Source organism: Alligator mississippiensis, chromosome 7 (assembly GCF_030867095.1).
Source record: "Alligator mississippiensis isolate rAllMis1 chromosome 7, rAllMis1, whole genome shotgun sequence".
NCBI classification, from domain to species: Eukaryota; Metazoa; Chordata; order Crocodylia; family Alligatoridae; genus Alligator; species Alligator mississippiensis.
In genome coordinates this window covers 26,313,675-26,329,889 of record NC_081830.1, presented here as the reverse complement: position 1 = coordinate 26,329,889, position 16,215 = coordinate 26,313,675, and the positions used below count along the sequence as shown (strand labels likewise).

The 16,215-nt window shown below is 42.5% G+C and overlaps 1 pseudogene; it reads right to left on the bottom strand.

The window, feature by feature from the left end:
• Positions 1-6,932: 6,932 nt before the first annotated feature.
• On the bottom strand, positions 6,933-8,485 carry LOC106739732 (leucine-rich repeat transmembrane neuronal protein 4-like; annotated as a pseudogene).
• Positions 8,486-16,215: the final 7,730 nt, after the last annotated feature.

Below are 16,215 nucleotides of genomic sequence, written 5' to 3'. Positions count from 1 at the left end.
GGGACTACTTATATGCTTGAGTGCCATGCTGAGCTGGAATCTAAGATGCACTGCTTCAATTCTTCTTTGCCATAAGAAAACGGGGGGGGAGTTAGGTATAAAATGTAGCCAGCCCCTTTTAACCACAAAATCCACACTGTGAAAACAATAGGGGGATCCTACACAGCCCTTAGGAATCATCAACTATCTCTAATTTCCATTGATAAAACATTCAGGAACCTTCCACTGGTTATAAATGGAAAAGTGAGTTAAATAATCCTTCCTTCCCTGCTGCCTACACATTTTTCAAACCATAAGATGGTCGCTTTTGCCTCTGAAAAAATAATAGATAGGAAGGATTTTTTAAGACAGACAATGATTCACAAAAAGACAAAGTGGAATCAATAAAAACTTGAGCCACTTCAGTGTGTCCTTAAAAGAAATATTTGAGACTCCAACCTTACTTTGCCTCCAAATCTTTCTTCTTTGTGAAAGCTGAGCATGGGAACAATGAATGAGCCAGTTGGGACAGCTTAAAGATGGCCCTGAGTTACGTCTCTCTCACAAATATGAGTCCTCTCGGACTACGCTTGTCTGACTACATCAATTATTAATACTGTTATGTTCCATTTCCCCTTTTCCCCAGTTATGAAACTTTTTTTTGATGAAGACACTGACGAAGATTCTTTTCCAATTGTTAAGTACTGTCCTTTTACAAGTTGAACCTGGTAGCTATAGGGATGAAAAATGTTAAATCCACGGTGAAGATAGTAGGGGCTTATGGATGTTACATGAGTCTTCAGCGATCAGGTGCTTTAATGTCTTTTCTAGTCATCTCTACTAATAGCCAAGGTATACTAAATCATCAGAGAAATACAGGGTCAGCTTTCCAGCAGGTGCATAGACAACCTGTGGCCTCAATCCAGCAGATATTTATACACAGGCTTAACTTTATTCACATGAATAGACACACTGAAGCAACTGCTTATTATTTAATACTTGCATTACAGTAGGGGCTGGAGACATCAATGCCGCACTGCGCTAGGTGCTGTACAAGCAGTCATGGAAAGGCAGGTCCTTCCCCCAACAATTTACAAATCAAATATCAACTGGCAGACAACACGCTAGGAAACAGAGGGAAATAGGGGAAATAATCCTCAGCATGAAAAGCAGGGTTGACAGAACACCAGCCGGCAGCCATTCTTATGCCTTTGGTAGACACCGGGGAGATGTGAGTTTTATGGAGAGATCTGAGAAGACGGCTGTTTGAGTAAATAAAATTAACTTGACTATGCGTGCCTGCAAACTTGTGACCCGTGGTGATCATGTGGAGTTGGTCGGTCCCTTCAACTGCTGAAAGAAAAAACAAGATTCTTCCCCTAGTACAAACCTAGAATAACTGCACTGACATCAGCAAAGTTACTCTAGGTTCAGAGCAGTGGGAGAAAGGAGAATCCCCCCCCGAGGAGTCTAATCCGGTGAATTCTATCCAAGCGCTTGTCCAAAGTTAAGACTACAGGCCAGATCCATACATCTGCACTTCCCCAATGCACTGATGAAATTCATAGAGTCCTAGATGCTGGGGTTGGAAGAGACCTCAAAGGATTGAGTTTGACCCCCTGCCTGGGCAGGAAAGAGCGCTGGGTCAGATGCCCCCAGCCAGATGCCTATCCAGCCTTCTCTTAAAGACCCCCAAGGTAGGGGAGAGCACCACCTCCCTTGGAAGCCCATTCCAGATTTTGGCCATCCTTACCATGAAGAAGTTTTTCCTGATGTCCAGCCTAAATCTTCTCTCTGTCAGTTTGTGACTGTTGTTCCTCGTTACTCCGAGAGGTGCCCTGGGGAACAGAGCATCTCCAATCCCTTGCTGCGTCCCCCTTGTAGGCGGCTACAAGATCACCTCTCAGCCTCCTCTTGCAGAGGCTGAAGAGGTCCAGGTCCCTCAGTCTCTCCTCATAGGACGTGGCCTGTAAGCCCCTAACCATACAAGCGTCCTCCTCTGGACCCACAAGCCTATCAACATCCTTCTTAAAGTGCGGTGCCCAAAACTGGACGCAGTGCTCCTACTGGGGTCTGACCAATGCCACATAGAGTAGAATTATCACCTCCTTGGATCTATTTGTCATGCATCTGCTGGTGCATGATAAAGTGCGGTTAGCTTTCCTGCTGATTTCATTACACTGACAACTCATGTTCATCTTGGAGTCTGCTTTGACTCCAAGATCCCTTTCCGCTTCTATGCTGCTGAGAGGGTCACTTCTCAACCAGTAGATGTGCTGGATATTTTTGCACCCTAGGTGCAGCACTCTGCATTTGTCCTTGTTGTACTGCATCCTATTGTGTACTGCCCACTTATCCAACCTGTCCAGGTCTGCCTGCAATCGTTCCCTACCTTCCGGAGTGTGCATTTCACCCCACAATTTAGTATTGCCCACAAACTTGGACAGAGTACACTTCACACCCACATCCAAGTCACTGATGAAGACATTGAAGAGTACAGGTCCAAGGACCAAACCCTGCGGGATCCTGCTGCCCACATCCTTCTAGGTCGATAGCGACCCATCTACTACCACTCTCTGGGTGTGACCGCTAATCCAATTTGCCACCCACCGGACCATGTAAACATCTATGTCACAGCCTCTTACATTTATTCATGAGAATGGGATGAGACACCATATGGAAGGCCTTGCTAAAATCCAAGAAAACGACATCCACTTCTACTCCTGCGTCTAAGCATTTTGTGACACCTCCCCCCCGCCCCGTCATAAAACGAAACCAGATTGGTCAGGCATCATCTACCTGCTACAAATCCATGCTGCTTTCCCTGCTGCATTGATTTTCCCACTGGGCTTCCACAAATATGATCCTTCATAATCTTTTCAAAGACCTTTCCAAGGATGGAGATGACACATGTAATTTGTAGGAATTATAGGGCCAGATCTCAGCTCAGGTACACAGACATACTAATGCAGGTCATGGAACTGTGCTGACTTCCAATTAGTAATTTAGCTAATAATATGTATTGCCCTGTCCTTCTTAAGATTGCATTAGAATCCATTTAAATGCCAATTTCTGATTAAATACCTTTATATTACATTTCCCTTATTGTGCTCTTTGCTACTTACACCTGAACTTGTATCATTTGCAAGCACACTAATATTCAGCTACCCCAGCTTTCTAAATCCACAAGAAAGACTTGAACATTTACTGTTAAAGGCCATCTTGCACTTGTACAAATGGTCTTAAAACCTTACTTGAATGACTTTTCTTTGCAAGGCAAATGGTCATAAACACATGCTCAGACAATGTCTTCCTAGCAGATGACCTTTACAGCAGCATCACCATGGCCTGAAGTCTCATTATCGTTAGTCTCAGATTAAGATCAATATAGGCCTGGAGAAAGAATGCAATATAACCCCCCTTGTTTACTACCCCATGGTAAAACACATACCTTTTTATTCATTTGCCATGATCACACACCAGTTAGAGATATTTTCAAACCTTAAATAACTTCAGACATACAGCATCTTCTGTGTCCCTTAGTGGTCATTCCACTCAGATACTGGATTTTGACTCATTCTTTAGAGATGCGATTCTCCTCTGAGCTGTGCTGGTGTAAATCAAAGGGAATCTCATTGAAGCTAATGGAGCTACACTGGATTTAAAAACCAAACCAAACCCAGGAGTGACAAGAGAAGGAGGTTTTGGGGGTATCACTGATACCAAGGCAAACCCAGAGTAATTCCACTGAGTTGTTTTTTTCTTTACCACTGTTTTTTTCTTGACCACTGCTGACAGTGATACCTTAATTGACACTACTTCTGGTGGCAATGACGAGGATATGCAAGGTCCCTTCTTTTCAGCAGATATGTTGCTTTTAGCAAGTTAAACACAAAGCACAGACTTCTACTTTTTAATCAGGTTCATGAGAGCAAACATGTTCAAAAAGTGACTGATGCTTTTGGGTGCCCAAATTCATATATCTTATTCATAGATTCATAGATGTTAGGGTCGGAAGGGAACTCAATAGATCATCAAGTCCGACCCCTGCATAGTCAGGAAAGAGTGCTGGGTGGGTTTAGATGACCCCAGCTAGATGCATATCCAACCTCCTCTTGAAGACCCCCAGGGTAGGGGAGAGCACCACCTCCCTTGGGAGCCCATTCCAGACCCTGGCCACTCTAACTGTGAAGAAGTTCTTCCTAATGTTCAGTCTAAATCTGTTCTCTGCTAGCTTGTGGCCATTATTTCTTGTAGCCCCCAGGGGCACCTTGGTGAAGAAAACCTCACCAATTCCCTTCTGTGCCCCCGTGATGAACTTATAGGCAGCCACAAGGTCACCTCTCAACCTTCTCTTGCGGAGGCTGAAAAGGTCCAGGTTCTCTAGTCTCTCCTCGTAGGGCTTGGCCTGCAAGCCCTTAACCATATGAGTGGCCCTTCTCTGGACCCTCTCCAGGTTATCCGCATCCCTCTTGAAGTGCGGTGCCCAGAATTGCACGCATTACTCCAACTGTGGTCTGACCAGAGCCCAATAGAGGGGAAGTATCACCTCTTTGGATCTATTCATCATGCATCTGATGAAGCACGATAAAGTGCCATTAGCTTTTCTGATGGCTTCGTCACACTGCCAACTCATGTTCAACTTGGAGTCCACTAGGACTCCAAGATCCCTTTCCACTTCCGTGCCACCAAGGAGATCATTTCCTAGGCAGTAGGTATGCTGGACATTTTTCCTCCCTAGGTGCAGCACTTTGCATTTCTCCTTGTTGAATTGCATTGTGTTGTTTTCTGCCCACTTGTCCAACCTATCCAGGTCTGCTTGTAGCTGTTCCCTGCCCTCCGGCATGTCCACTTCTCCCCACAGTTTTGTGTCATCCACAAACTTGGACAGAGTACACTTCACTCCCTCGTCCAAGTCGCTGATGAAGACATTGAAGAGTATCAGTCCAAGGACTGAGCCCTGCAGGACCCCACTGCCCACACCCTTCCAGGTCGAAACCGACCCATCCACCAGGACTCTCTGGGTGCGACCCTCTAGCCAATTCGCCATCCACCGGACTGTGTAGTTATCCAAGTCACAGCCTCTTAACTTGTTCACCAGTATGGGGTGAGATACCGTATCAAAGGCCTTCCTGAAGTCTACGTACACGACATCAACCCCTAGTCCTGCGTCCAGGCATTTTGTAACCTGGTCATAAAAAGAGACTAGATTAATCAGACATGATCTACCTGCTACGAACCTGTGCTGGTTTCCCCTCAGCATAATTAAGCCTGCCGGGCTCTCGCAAATGTAAGCCTTGATAATTTTTTCAAAGACTTTGCCAAGGATGGAGGTGAGACTGACTGGCCTATAGTTGCCCAGGTCCTCCTTCCTCCCCTTCTTGAAAATGCGGACCACATTGGCCCTTTTCCAGTCCTCTGGGATTTGGCCTGTGTGCCACGAGCGTTCAAATATTCCTGCCAGTGGCTGTGCAATGATGTCGGCCAGTGCCTTCAGTACCCTCGGATGGAGCTCATCTGGGCCTACCAACTTAAACGCATCCAGTTCCTCCAAGTTACTCTGCACCATCTTAGGATCTATGCATGGTAGTCTGGCGCCTTGTTGCTGCCTCTCTACAATCCCAGTGAGAGACTTGTCTTGCCCCTCACTTAGGAACTTTACGTCTTAAAAGGTCCTGATCTTCAGAAAAGTGCTCAAAAGATCATGTCCTGGGAAAGGATCTCCAGTTAGTCATTCAAAATCAGTTGTTACACTTCAACAATCTCAACCTTAGGGAATCTAAAGTACAACCCTTGCTTATTTATTAATGTCCTAATTATTACAAAATTACAGCTCAACATATACTCACGTGTATATGTTCAACACACACACGCTGCCAATGACTGCCAGTTTTTTATTTACACTTATAGAGCCAAAACAACATCTTGTGTAAGAGGGTGCAACTCTGAGCTACATCCCCTTCTGCCATCTCTTGGTCTCTCAGTTGAAACTTTACAGCAAAACACACCAAAGCAGGCATTTGCAAATGTTACTTTTGACTTTTGCCCTACATTAGGACCCAAGTTCAGGCAAGTCCATAAACAAGAGCTCCCATCCATCCTGATTCAGCAGAGCACTCAAGTGAGTTAAGCCAGTGCTTAAGTCTCATTGTGCTCAATTATATTCCTGAACTGCAGACTGAATATGGAAAAGAGAAATGACATTATCTTTTTTAACCCCTGTCAAATAGGTTGGAGAAGCCACCAGATGCAATACGGACCCTACTATACAGATTTCCCCCCCAAGCATTCTACTCTGTGTTCCCTAGACCAGCAGGTGCCTTAATCACCTCCCAGTTACACCAGTGCACATTGTTAGTGACTCCCATAAACAGTCCCGGATTTAGGCTTAAACTACTTAAGCTACACTTTAGGGCCTCATAATATGAGGGGCCTCTACATAAGAAAAAGAAAACCAACTGTATGTCAAGTTTTATAATAAGCCGTTGGTAAATGAAGGAGATAAAGGAGATATGGGAAAATGACTCTCTAAATATGGACATTTTCAACCTTATATGACAAAAGTATACATACACTGGATTATTTTCATCGTATGCGGCCTCTTAAGATGGACATAGTTTAGTCCTCAGCATGTCATAACCCGGCACTGCCCGTAAAGCAACTGGTGTAAAATGGGTCCCGGCAAGAGGAAATTCAGGCTCTACATGCAATTAACATGGCTATTTATTCCAACTTAAACTTATCCTTGGATGAACCTCTTTCAAGTCTGCATTGTTGAAAATAACTACCGTCACTTCCCTGACTGTTGTCATTTAATTAAATAACCTTTCACACTGAGCACACCCAAAAGCAAAAAGGCTCATTAATCTTTCTAGTGATTAGAGATGCCACAAAAGCTTCAAACATTTACCTCTCCTTCCCAGCTGCTGAAATGGTTTTAGGAGGATCGCGCTTCATACCTCACATTCCCTGGAGCCAGAGATAGTGTACGTGCAGGGTCCAGATCCATTAACGGATACATCCAAGGTTGGCTTGTAGTCCACATAACACTCCTGTAAAGGGGAGTTCATTTGCCTTTCAGACTCTCTGGCCTTTTTTCTGTGCCTCTTCATAAAAGAGTGCCGCCGGAGTTGTTTCACGCTGGCTGGGTAGCACTTCCATGACACATAGATAACCAACAAAATCATAGCCACTGAAAGAAAGAGGGCCACGCTCCCAGCAACGATTTTGTGAAAGGAAACACGCCCATACTCCGGTTCCACTCCAGGTGCCGGCAGGTCCGGAGAAGGACTTGGCATAATGGAGGTTGGCTGATTACTTTCCAGTTTAGAAACGGTAGGTTTGGGAATAAAAAATGGCCTCTGGGGTGTTTCAGTAACCGCCACCTAGATTTCAGTGCAGATATTATGTGTTTCCACAGCATCGTTCACCTTCTCACCCTGCATGTGCTTAGGGCTCGCACATATCATAGTGCTTTCTTTATTCCCCTTGAAATCCTTAAGCCAAGTAAAGAGAGGGCAAATGGTTTGAGTACATTGCCACAGATTTCCGGACAGAGAGGTTGATATTAGTGAAAGCCATGTATGGATGGTTTCCTGAGAGACGCTGGTGAGTTTGTTGGCATCCAGGTTTAGCTTGTGCAGGTTGGGCAGGCGTCAGAACATCCTGGGCTCTATTCCCGTCACGTCGTTCCCCGATAAATCCAAGTTGTGCAAGGAGCTCCAAGTCCACGTTAACTCTGGGCTAACAGACCGGATCCTATTCCACTACAAATAAATGGATTCAAGGTTGAAGAGACGTGGAAAGTGGGCCAAGTTGATCTTAGAAAACTGGTTGTGCTCTAGATGGAGCTCTGTTAACTGCAGGAGGCCAGCAAAAGCATTGTGGGATAGACTCCGCAGACGGTTGTAGCCCAAATCCAGAAAATCAAGGTTCCGGCAATCTTGAAAAACTTGGACCGGTACTGTTTTCAGCGAGTTGGACCGCAAGTGCAAGATCAAGAGTTTGCGAAGGCCCTTAAACTGCTCCGACTGTAACACCTGCAGCTTGTTGTAAGAAAGTTCCAGGTTGCGGAGATTGGGGACCAGGTGAAATGTTTTGTTGTGCAGATGAGAAATTTTGTTGGCGCTTCGAATTAGTTCCTTCAGCCTTCAGATCCCCTGAAACGCATCCTCATCCACGGAGCTAATGTAATTATGGTCAAGATAAAGCCAGATGAGCTGATTCAGGCCCCAAAACTGATTTAATTTAAGCTTCTGGATGCTGTTGTACCGCAGCGATAAGCCTTGAGATCCTCCAGAAATATTACAAGGCATATCCCTGAATGCGCGAGATTCACAGTACACCATTTTGCCATCACACCTGCAGTTCTTGGGGCAAGCACGCTGAGCCGCAGCGAGCATACCAGACAGTACCATAGGAAGTAGCACTATAACACCACACTCATGCCTCTCAGCTGCTTTGTTAAATGGAAACCTGCAATATTAAAAAGAAGACAAATGTGCATTGTAAAACTATTAAAATAAATCACCAGGAGATTACTTATGTCAATGGGGCTTCTACTGAGGCATTGGAGGTCCAGTGGATTCGGAGACAACCTGTTAGTCTCTTCCTGCATTGTTTGCTATGTAAATGACTGTTATCATTTCACTTCCTAGCCTGCCTCCCTCTACCCCCGCACCCACACCACCACCACCACTGTGGTTATTCAATTACTTGTGTGTGATTTATGATCCCAAAGCTGGGCCGAGAGCCTGTCTGCTCTTCCCTTGATCTCATGTACATCAGCACACCATGTAGCGGATATATCCTTATCACCGGATGCTGAGGTTTTAACAACAAGCATATCTGTCAAGTCACCGTTCTGAACTCACTGCAGGGTTTGATAGGAAACTCAGCCCCTGCTTTGGTAGTTCAACAAGAAGTAAAATATTTCTTAATAAACCCAGCTTCTTGTAAATCTTTTCCAGCCTGCACCCCCACCCCCCAAAATGAGTATAAAAAGGAGCTACAGTGATCAGCTGACATATAATAAAGTTTGACCTGCATTTAAAACATGTCTTTATTGCAAAATGAAAGAGTAGATGAAAATCTTACTAACCAGCATTGAGGGATCCTTTTCATGTGGAAAAAAAAGCATGCACTACAAACACACATACACAAACACTATCATAAAGCATACATGTGTATTATCTATGTTGTGTAGCAGATGTAGGGGACCCCGATATCATGAGGATGCCTTCATTAATATACACAGCTCAATTTAGTTTTCAAGGTCGCATTATATGTGCATTATATGGATGTAAACACATCTACTGATATTTGAATATCTATTATTTTGTGCGTGTGTTATTTTTACGTACCGCATGTGCATACCTACATGTATGTGTATATATACACATGTACACACACATACACCTATACAGAAGTATGAGTATGTGTGTATATGTATGCACACACACTTTTATACCAATGTTGTATGACCCTGGCGGCGGCACTACCCTCAGCCATGTCCAAGTTTTTGGGATCCTAGGGTGCCAAAAGGTCTTGGTCTACTCCCACTCTGTCTACAGGCTGGGAGCACCACTCATTGGAGCGCTCTCCCGTGGTGCTCCTCACACCAGATCACACACTAAGTAACTGTCATACTGAATGTAATAGTTTGAATGCTTGTAATAGTTGCCCATTAGCCAGTTTAGAAAAAGGTGAGTTTCACCTTCTTATCTAGGTTCATTGTTTGCCTGGCCTTACAACAAACATGCTTAAAGTCTTGGCTCCTCGATCTTATCTCTAGAGGTTTGGGTAGGAGGGGCCCAAGACGGCAACTCACCCAATAAAAACTGTAACCTATAGTCCCAATTTGGAGGTAACCTCACTTGCAAAACAACAAAGGAAGAATCGCAAGTGTAGGCCGGATCAGACTGATCACCTGAACCATCCTCTCCGTGAACACGAATCTCTTAGTTCATGCTGAAGCCGCAGAGCGCCCGAATAGGACTGAAGGAAGGGGACTTGTTCCTATCACTGCTGAGGCCAACCCATTGAACAGTACTACTGAGGCCAGCCCATTGAACCGTACTACTGAGGCCAGCCCATTAAATTGTACTACTGAGGAATGAAACCATATATAGGTGCTTGGCTTCTCGGAATTCTAGGAGTGTAAGTATAATATAGTAATAACTTTTCTGGTTCAAATTATATAGTTAGTTGTAATTGTAATTGTTTTAAAGAAGTGCATTTAGAGTATTGTTCCTTTTATATATATTAGTGTTTTTGGTGTTTATGTTATTTCTTAATTTATACAACACAATTTTATTTTAAGTGTGAAATCATTGTGAAATCATGCAATTAGCTGAAAATTTCCCCAGCCAGTGCATCAAATGAATCAGTAAGTTGTGTGGGATCTTCTCTATTCCATAACCTACTAGAGACATGGCTTCACGAACAGGATGTGCTGGTTGCTCATTTCAAAATGGGGTGAATGTGTTGCAGCACTGCACGTTCCACAAAAATAATGAGGGTACTTGGAAAGTAAATATAAGGGATCTTAATAATAAGGATGAAACAATCACGTATAGTTTTGTGTTTACACAAGAAAGTTTAAGATGCTGTTTGGGAGAAATTCAGAAATCATATGGTCCACAAGATTGGACCTTAGAAAACAAGGAAGTAAAGCCAGAAATAAAGGTGTGTAGGAAGAAAGAAAGTAAAAAGGAGGAGGGAGGACTCCGAGAGATAATGTGGAAGGTGTTAGGAAAAGGAGTTTATGATCAGTTAAAATTGCCACTAGCAAGGGAGATAACACATTTACGGGCAGGAGAGATACTAAGAGAGTTAGAAGTAAGTTGGAAACAAGCATCGGGAGGTCCTTTGAAAAAAACTAATTACCCGTCCCTCTTAGGAGAGGCAACTCGGGGAATCATTCAGTTAACTGCATGAGGTAGAAAATTTAGTGGCAGAGAATAACGCTCTAAAATTGGTTATGAACCAGAGTAAAGTGAATGAAATAGGGGAGCAGAGGGAGAAACCAAGTAAAATATCTGTGCAACTTACTGCACCTGCTCTATCTTCTCCACCCCCATATGGCGAAGTTACAGAAGAATTGAAAGAATTAAAAGCAGAATATGAGGTAGGAGTAGTAGCTAAAGGTGAAGTAAAACCAATACCAGAGGCCTGCCCCATAGTAACTACCACTTGGAAACAACAAGGGACAAATCCTGCAGTTAGGCAAAACACCTATAGAGAAAGGAACAGGGAAGAAATAGAAGATTTGGCTAGGAGAACAGCACAACGTGCCAATGAAAATTGCTACATGTGGCTGGGGAGGATTATAGAGGAAGAAAATGGAATAGGAATCCTATTAAGTCCAGAGGAGGCCGTTCCACTAATAAGAAATTCGGGATGGAGTAAAGGGGCAATCTTCATAAACACTATGAATATAATTCCAGAAGGCATATGTCCCATAACTTTAGCTGGATTAATTGCCACCGGGGTTAAAAAAAAATAACGTGGGAGCCCTAAACTTTCCACCAAATTTAGAAGGGGGTATGAATAACGTCAGGTACATAATATGGGGAATTAGTTTTGCCCATTGGACAGCACCCCCAAACACCCTAACGAGGGTACAACAGAGATTAAGGAATGATTGCTTGTTTATCAACAATCCTGAACAAGTAGCATGTAATAGGATGTCATTAGAGGTAGCTGACCAAAGAGGGACCATAGTGTAGGAGAAGGAAATCAAGAAAAAGCCCAAAGTATATGTAACAGGAAAGGGTCCAAGCAAACTTACCCTAACCAAAGAGGATAGGGCTATGTTTGAATACTTGCTAAGTAAAGGGTTTGAAAGGGAAGAATTAAGAAAGAATACGCTGAGGGAAAACAAACAGTTAGCTGTAAGCCATGGATGGAAACCTTGGAAAGAATGGACTGCTGAGAAACAAAGCAACCCAAAAAACAGGTCGCAGGGGAGAGCCAGTAAAATTTGGTCCCTCCCCCGAGACAGCTGAAATTATGCCAGAACAACAAGAATTGAATGGAGATTTCCCGCCCTTATATAACCTTAGAAAACGTGAATCCCAAAGATTTAAGATTAGAGAGAGCAACCTTCCTAATGGATACAGGGGCACAAGTTAATATGATCAGAAAGGCAAACTCACATTTAGTTATTCCAAAAAATGAAGAAATCACCATTATGGGAGTGAATGGGAAACACACTGAACATCAAGTTGGAACTATAATCCTAACAGGGGGAAAAGAAACAGAAGTATTAATTGGCTCAAAGAATATATTAGGCATAAGCAGTATAAGGCATGGTCCTTATTTAAAAGAATTATTAAAGGAAATATTGCCAATTGAAGTCTCAGAGAAGGAACTCCACAAGCCTAAATTAAAAAGTAAAATTTCACCCATGCCAAAAACGGTGCGTGCCTACCAAATTAAGGACTTGTTATCAGGGCCAACTCAAGTATTAATAAAAGAGCTAATAGATGAAGGAGCCATAGAATTAACTACCCCAGGCAAATATGTTAGTCCTGCATGGACTATAGACAAGGGCAACGGGAAGGTCAGATTAGTAGTAGATTATCAAGAAGTAAATTTAAAAATAGAGGATGAGAGTATTATGCAACATCACACCGCACAAGAAATATTGTATTCCATTAGAAGTTTAAAAGATCACCCCATGGGGAACAAGTATTTATTTGAAGAATATGTTTTTCTCAATCCCCATAGATGACAAAGAAGATTTGTTAAACATGAACCTTAATGGGAACACGTACCGATGGAAAGTATGTCCACAAAGGTATAAAAATTCACCAGCCATAGCTAATAGTTGTATAGGCAAAACCCTTGTCAAATTTCAGGTGAATACAAATTATATAGCTGAAGGAATAAAGATCTGGCAATATGTAGATGACATACTAATAACTGGACCCACTGAGAAGCGGGTCAATGAAACTCTAAAGCTGTTAATTAAACATTTAACTCAGGAAGGTTGGAAGGTAAATTCAGACAAAACTACAAATTTCACCTTCCTGGGGAGAAAAATGAAAAGATGGGAGTTAGAGCTAGCTGATGGCAATTATGTGTGATGGTACATGTGCAAGGAGAAAGAGATTCATTTCTTTTCTTTCACTGAAGCTGCCACTGGATTATTGGGTTTCACGGGGGGTAAAGGAATGATGCGTCTTCCATTTACAATGTACTTTTTTATAAAATAGCAATGAGGCACCCAGAGCACTGGATAGGTCTTCCTCTCTGTTTGTACAAAACTACCCTAGATGCTTGCAGTGTCAGAGCTTAGGTTCATTGCTTATTTTAGTTTCTGGAGTAATTTTTCATCATAACATAAAGGAAATTAAATAAAGTGTATTTTAATGGATGGAGTATGGACGAACGAAAACAATAAAAGGACAGAAATTAGTGCTAGAGTATACCAAATATTGCCTGTGGGTGTCACATGTTAGTTTATTGTAAAATATCTTCCCTGTTTCATTATAAACCAGGTACAGCATAGAGAGAGAAGCAATCAGTTTGATTCCTCCTTTAATTTAATCTCCCATTTCACACCACAATGACTGCGGAGGGTGAGCCAGCCAGACACACTGTCAATAAATAGAAGTTGAGGTCAAGTTATTTCTTAGGCAATACCAGTTTACATACAAATCCTGAAAACTGGAACTACAATCTGAAGTTTTTATCTACCTTTTGACTAAATAAGTAATAATAAATACCATTTTGTATTCCTACCACGCCGTGCACACAAGAACCACAATGCTGCAATAAATGACTTCTAATTAATTAAACCTTCCACACCTAATGAATTACATCCATTTTACAGCTACAAGCAGGTAGACTATCATTAATCGTATTCGCTTACCTCCTAGAGACCCTGATTCAACTGAGGACCCTTAGCTAGTCACTGTACATACCGGCACTGTACCGGCACGAAATAGGGTTAAGTTGCCCCGGTGTTGCTTTTATTTACCATGGGAGGAAACTGGGGGCAAGAAGAGTCACTCATGTCACTCCCCACATCCTTCTGATTTACTATCAATTGTCCCTCTCCCTATTTTTAAGACATCTCCACCCAAGTGATTTCTCCAGAGCGGGGTGTGTTCTCGCACACATCCCAGTCATTACCTCACACATGGACTCACTCTAACCTCACTTAGTTGTGAAGCGAGGCTGCATCACAGCACAGCATGAAGAGGCAAGCATCCTAAAAGCTCCAAGAAGAAAATAAGTCCTTCAAGGTAGCTGCATGCTTTGTATAGCTGAAAATGTACAATGGATTAAAAGTTGTTGCAAAAGTTGGTATAGTAGGAGCTATCCAAAAAACTTCTGATACCAGCAAGCAGGCATTTATATGAGGTCACGGTTGTGATCCCCAAGGCTTTCTCCTGATGGATCTAGCCTACTAACACAACTGACACTCTGTATGAAGTCCAGACTTGCCTCTTTATTAAAAAACAAAAATAATCTCAAACCAAAGTCTGGCTGCTCCTGAAATTTTTCTTTCTTTCCAGCCACACACTAGACTGCCTTCTGCTCCACTTCAGACTAACCCTGATAACTAGCTCTCTCTACCAGTTTATCAAGATAATGAGCCACCTGCCTCATTCGATCAGCAGAGCCTATTAACCCTTTCCATGATAAATCAATACCTGCCAAAAAGGGCGGGAAGCTTCAAGCAACCACTGCTGGCTTGGCACTGTGGACCCAGAGCTGTCCTGATTTACCAAGGTTGAATCAAACAAAAATTATCATTAGCTGAAGTTCAGTTATGTCCTTCCACTCAACTAGTGGGTTACCTTTAAAACTGGCTGGTTTGCAAACAAACGGCCAGATCCTGCTCTGTCTGATTTAGAAAATAGCTGCATTTGACTCTTGATTTGATACCTTGGCTCAAATCCTGTGGCTTTGAGCCAATTGGCCCTGTTTCTATGAAGCACTTAGGCATATGCTGAACTTGAATCATAATGCTTAAGATCAAGAGCCTCAAAGATGTTTAGGTAACTTTTTTTTGTTTTTTGGTGCTAACTCCTACAGAAACCAGTGTAAGTTAGGTACCTTTGTAGCTGTGACCATCTTACCCAGACCTTCCCAACACTTGAGCTTTTCAAAGGGTTCACCATCCCCCCCTCCCCCCAGTCTTGCATCATGAACCTTGGAGAAAAAAGGAGGGGAGCGGGTTGTACCGCAATACCCCTAAAAGCTATAGACCATAATATGTATAGCAGAGGTATACACTTGTTGGTATATGCATAATGTACACAATACCAAAGCCTATCCATAGTTTTTATTTAATGTTGCAGACCCATGAGTTTATGAATTATTCACATAAAAAGTTATGTTTGGTAGCCATTATGATGCCGAAAGAATGTCAGTTAATTATGATGGTATTGTAAGAGTAATTGTCTAGAGCTCATTATACAAGTGCTTTATTTTTACCTAGTTTTAATTAAAGAAATAAAAATAATAGGCAGGTGTATGTAAAATAGACCATACTATATTTGCTGCACGCACACCATAGAAGCATCGTTCTATTCTACATTGCAGCAGCAGCAACTATACAATACATCGGTGCCTTATTCACAGTATGTAGCACTGCTTCAGATTTGCTGGACTCACTTCTAATCTGGCAATTTAATACCTTAAAAAAAAGTAGCACAACTCAAGAGTTGGCATAGCACAGAAAGCAATTTAGTAGATTATCATAGCGCTAAATTGTACCTCCAGAAAAGCATATGTGGATATTCTGAAAATAATCTGATAGTTTATTGAAAGTGGCAGGCTCTGCCCTAGGTCATCAGCATAATGGCTAAGAAGATATAAACCATATATCACCAACAGAACTGTGTGACCATGTTGGAAAGCAAAGGGGAAGGGGAAAAAAGAGAGAGAGGGAGAGGCAGGGGGAAAAAAAGGGACAATACTAATCAGCATGCCGAGCTGCAGGGTTGATGTGGGTGTAGAATATGAATATAGCTGGTGAACAAGAAGGATCAATTTGAAGTAGCATCCCCTTAAAGCCCTGCCAATGAGTAGAGGCGTTTGTCAACCCTGCAATTACCAAATGCTTCATTACGTTGTAAAAATATAATCAAGGTAGGTTTTTAAATTTTTATTTTTATTCCCCAATAAACCATTTTTCCTGTTGCAAATACCTTTGCATCTTTTTTGTCTTTGCTGACCACAATATGGAATATTTTCCCACTTGACATCCTTTGCGTG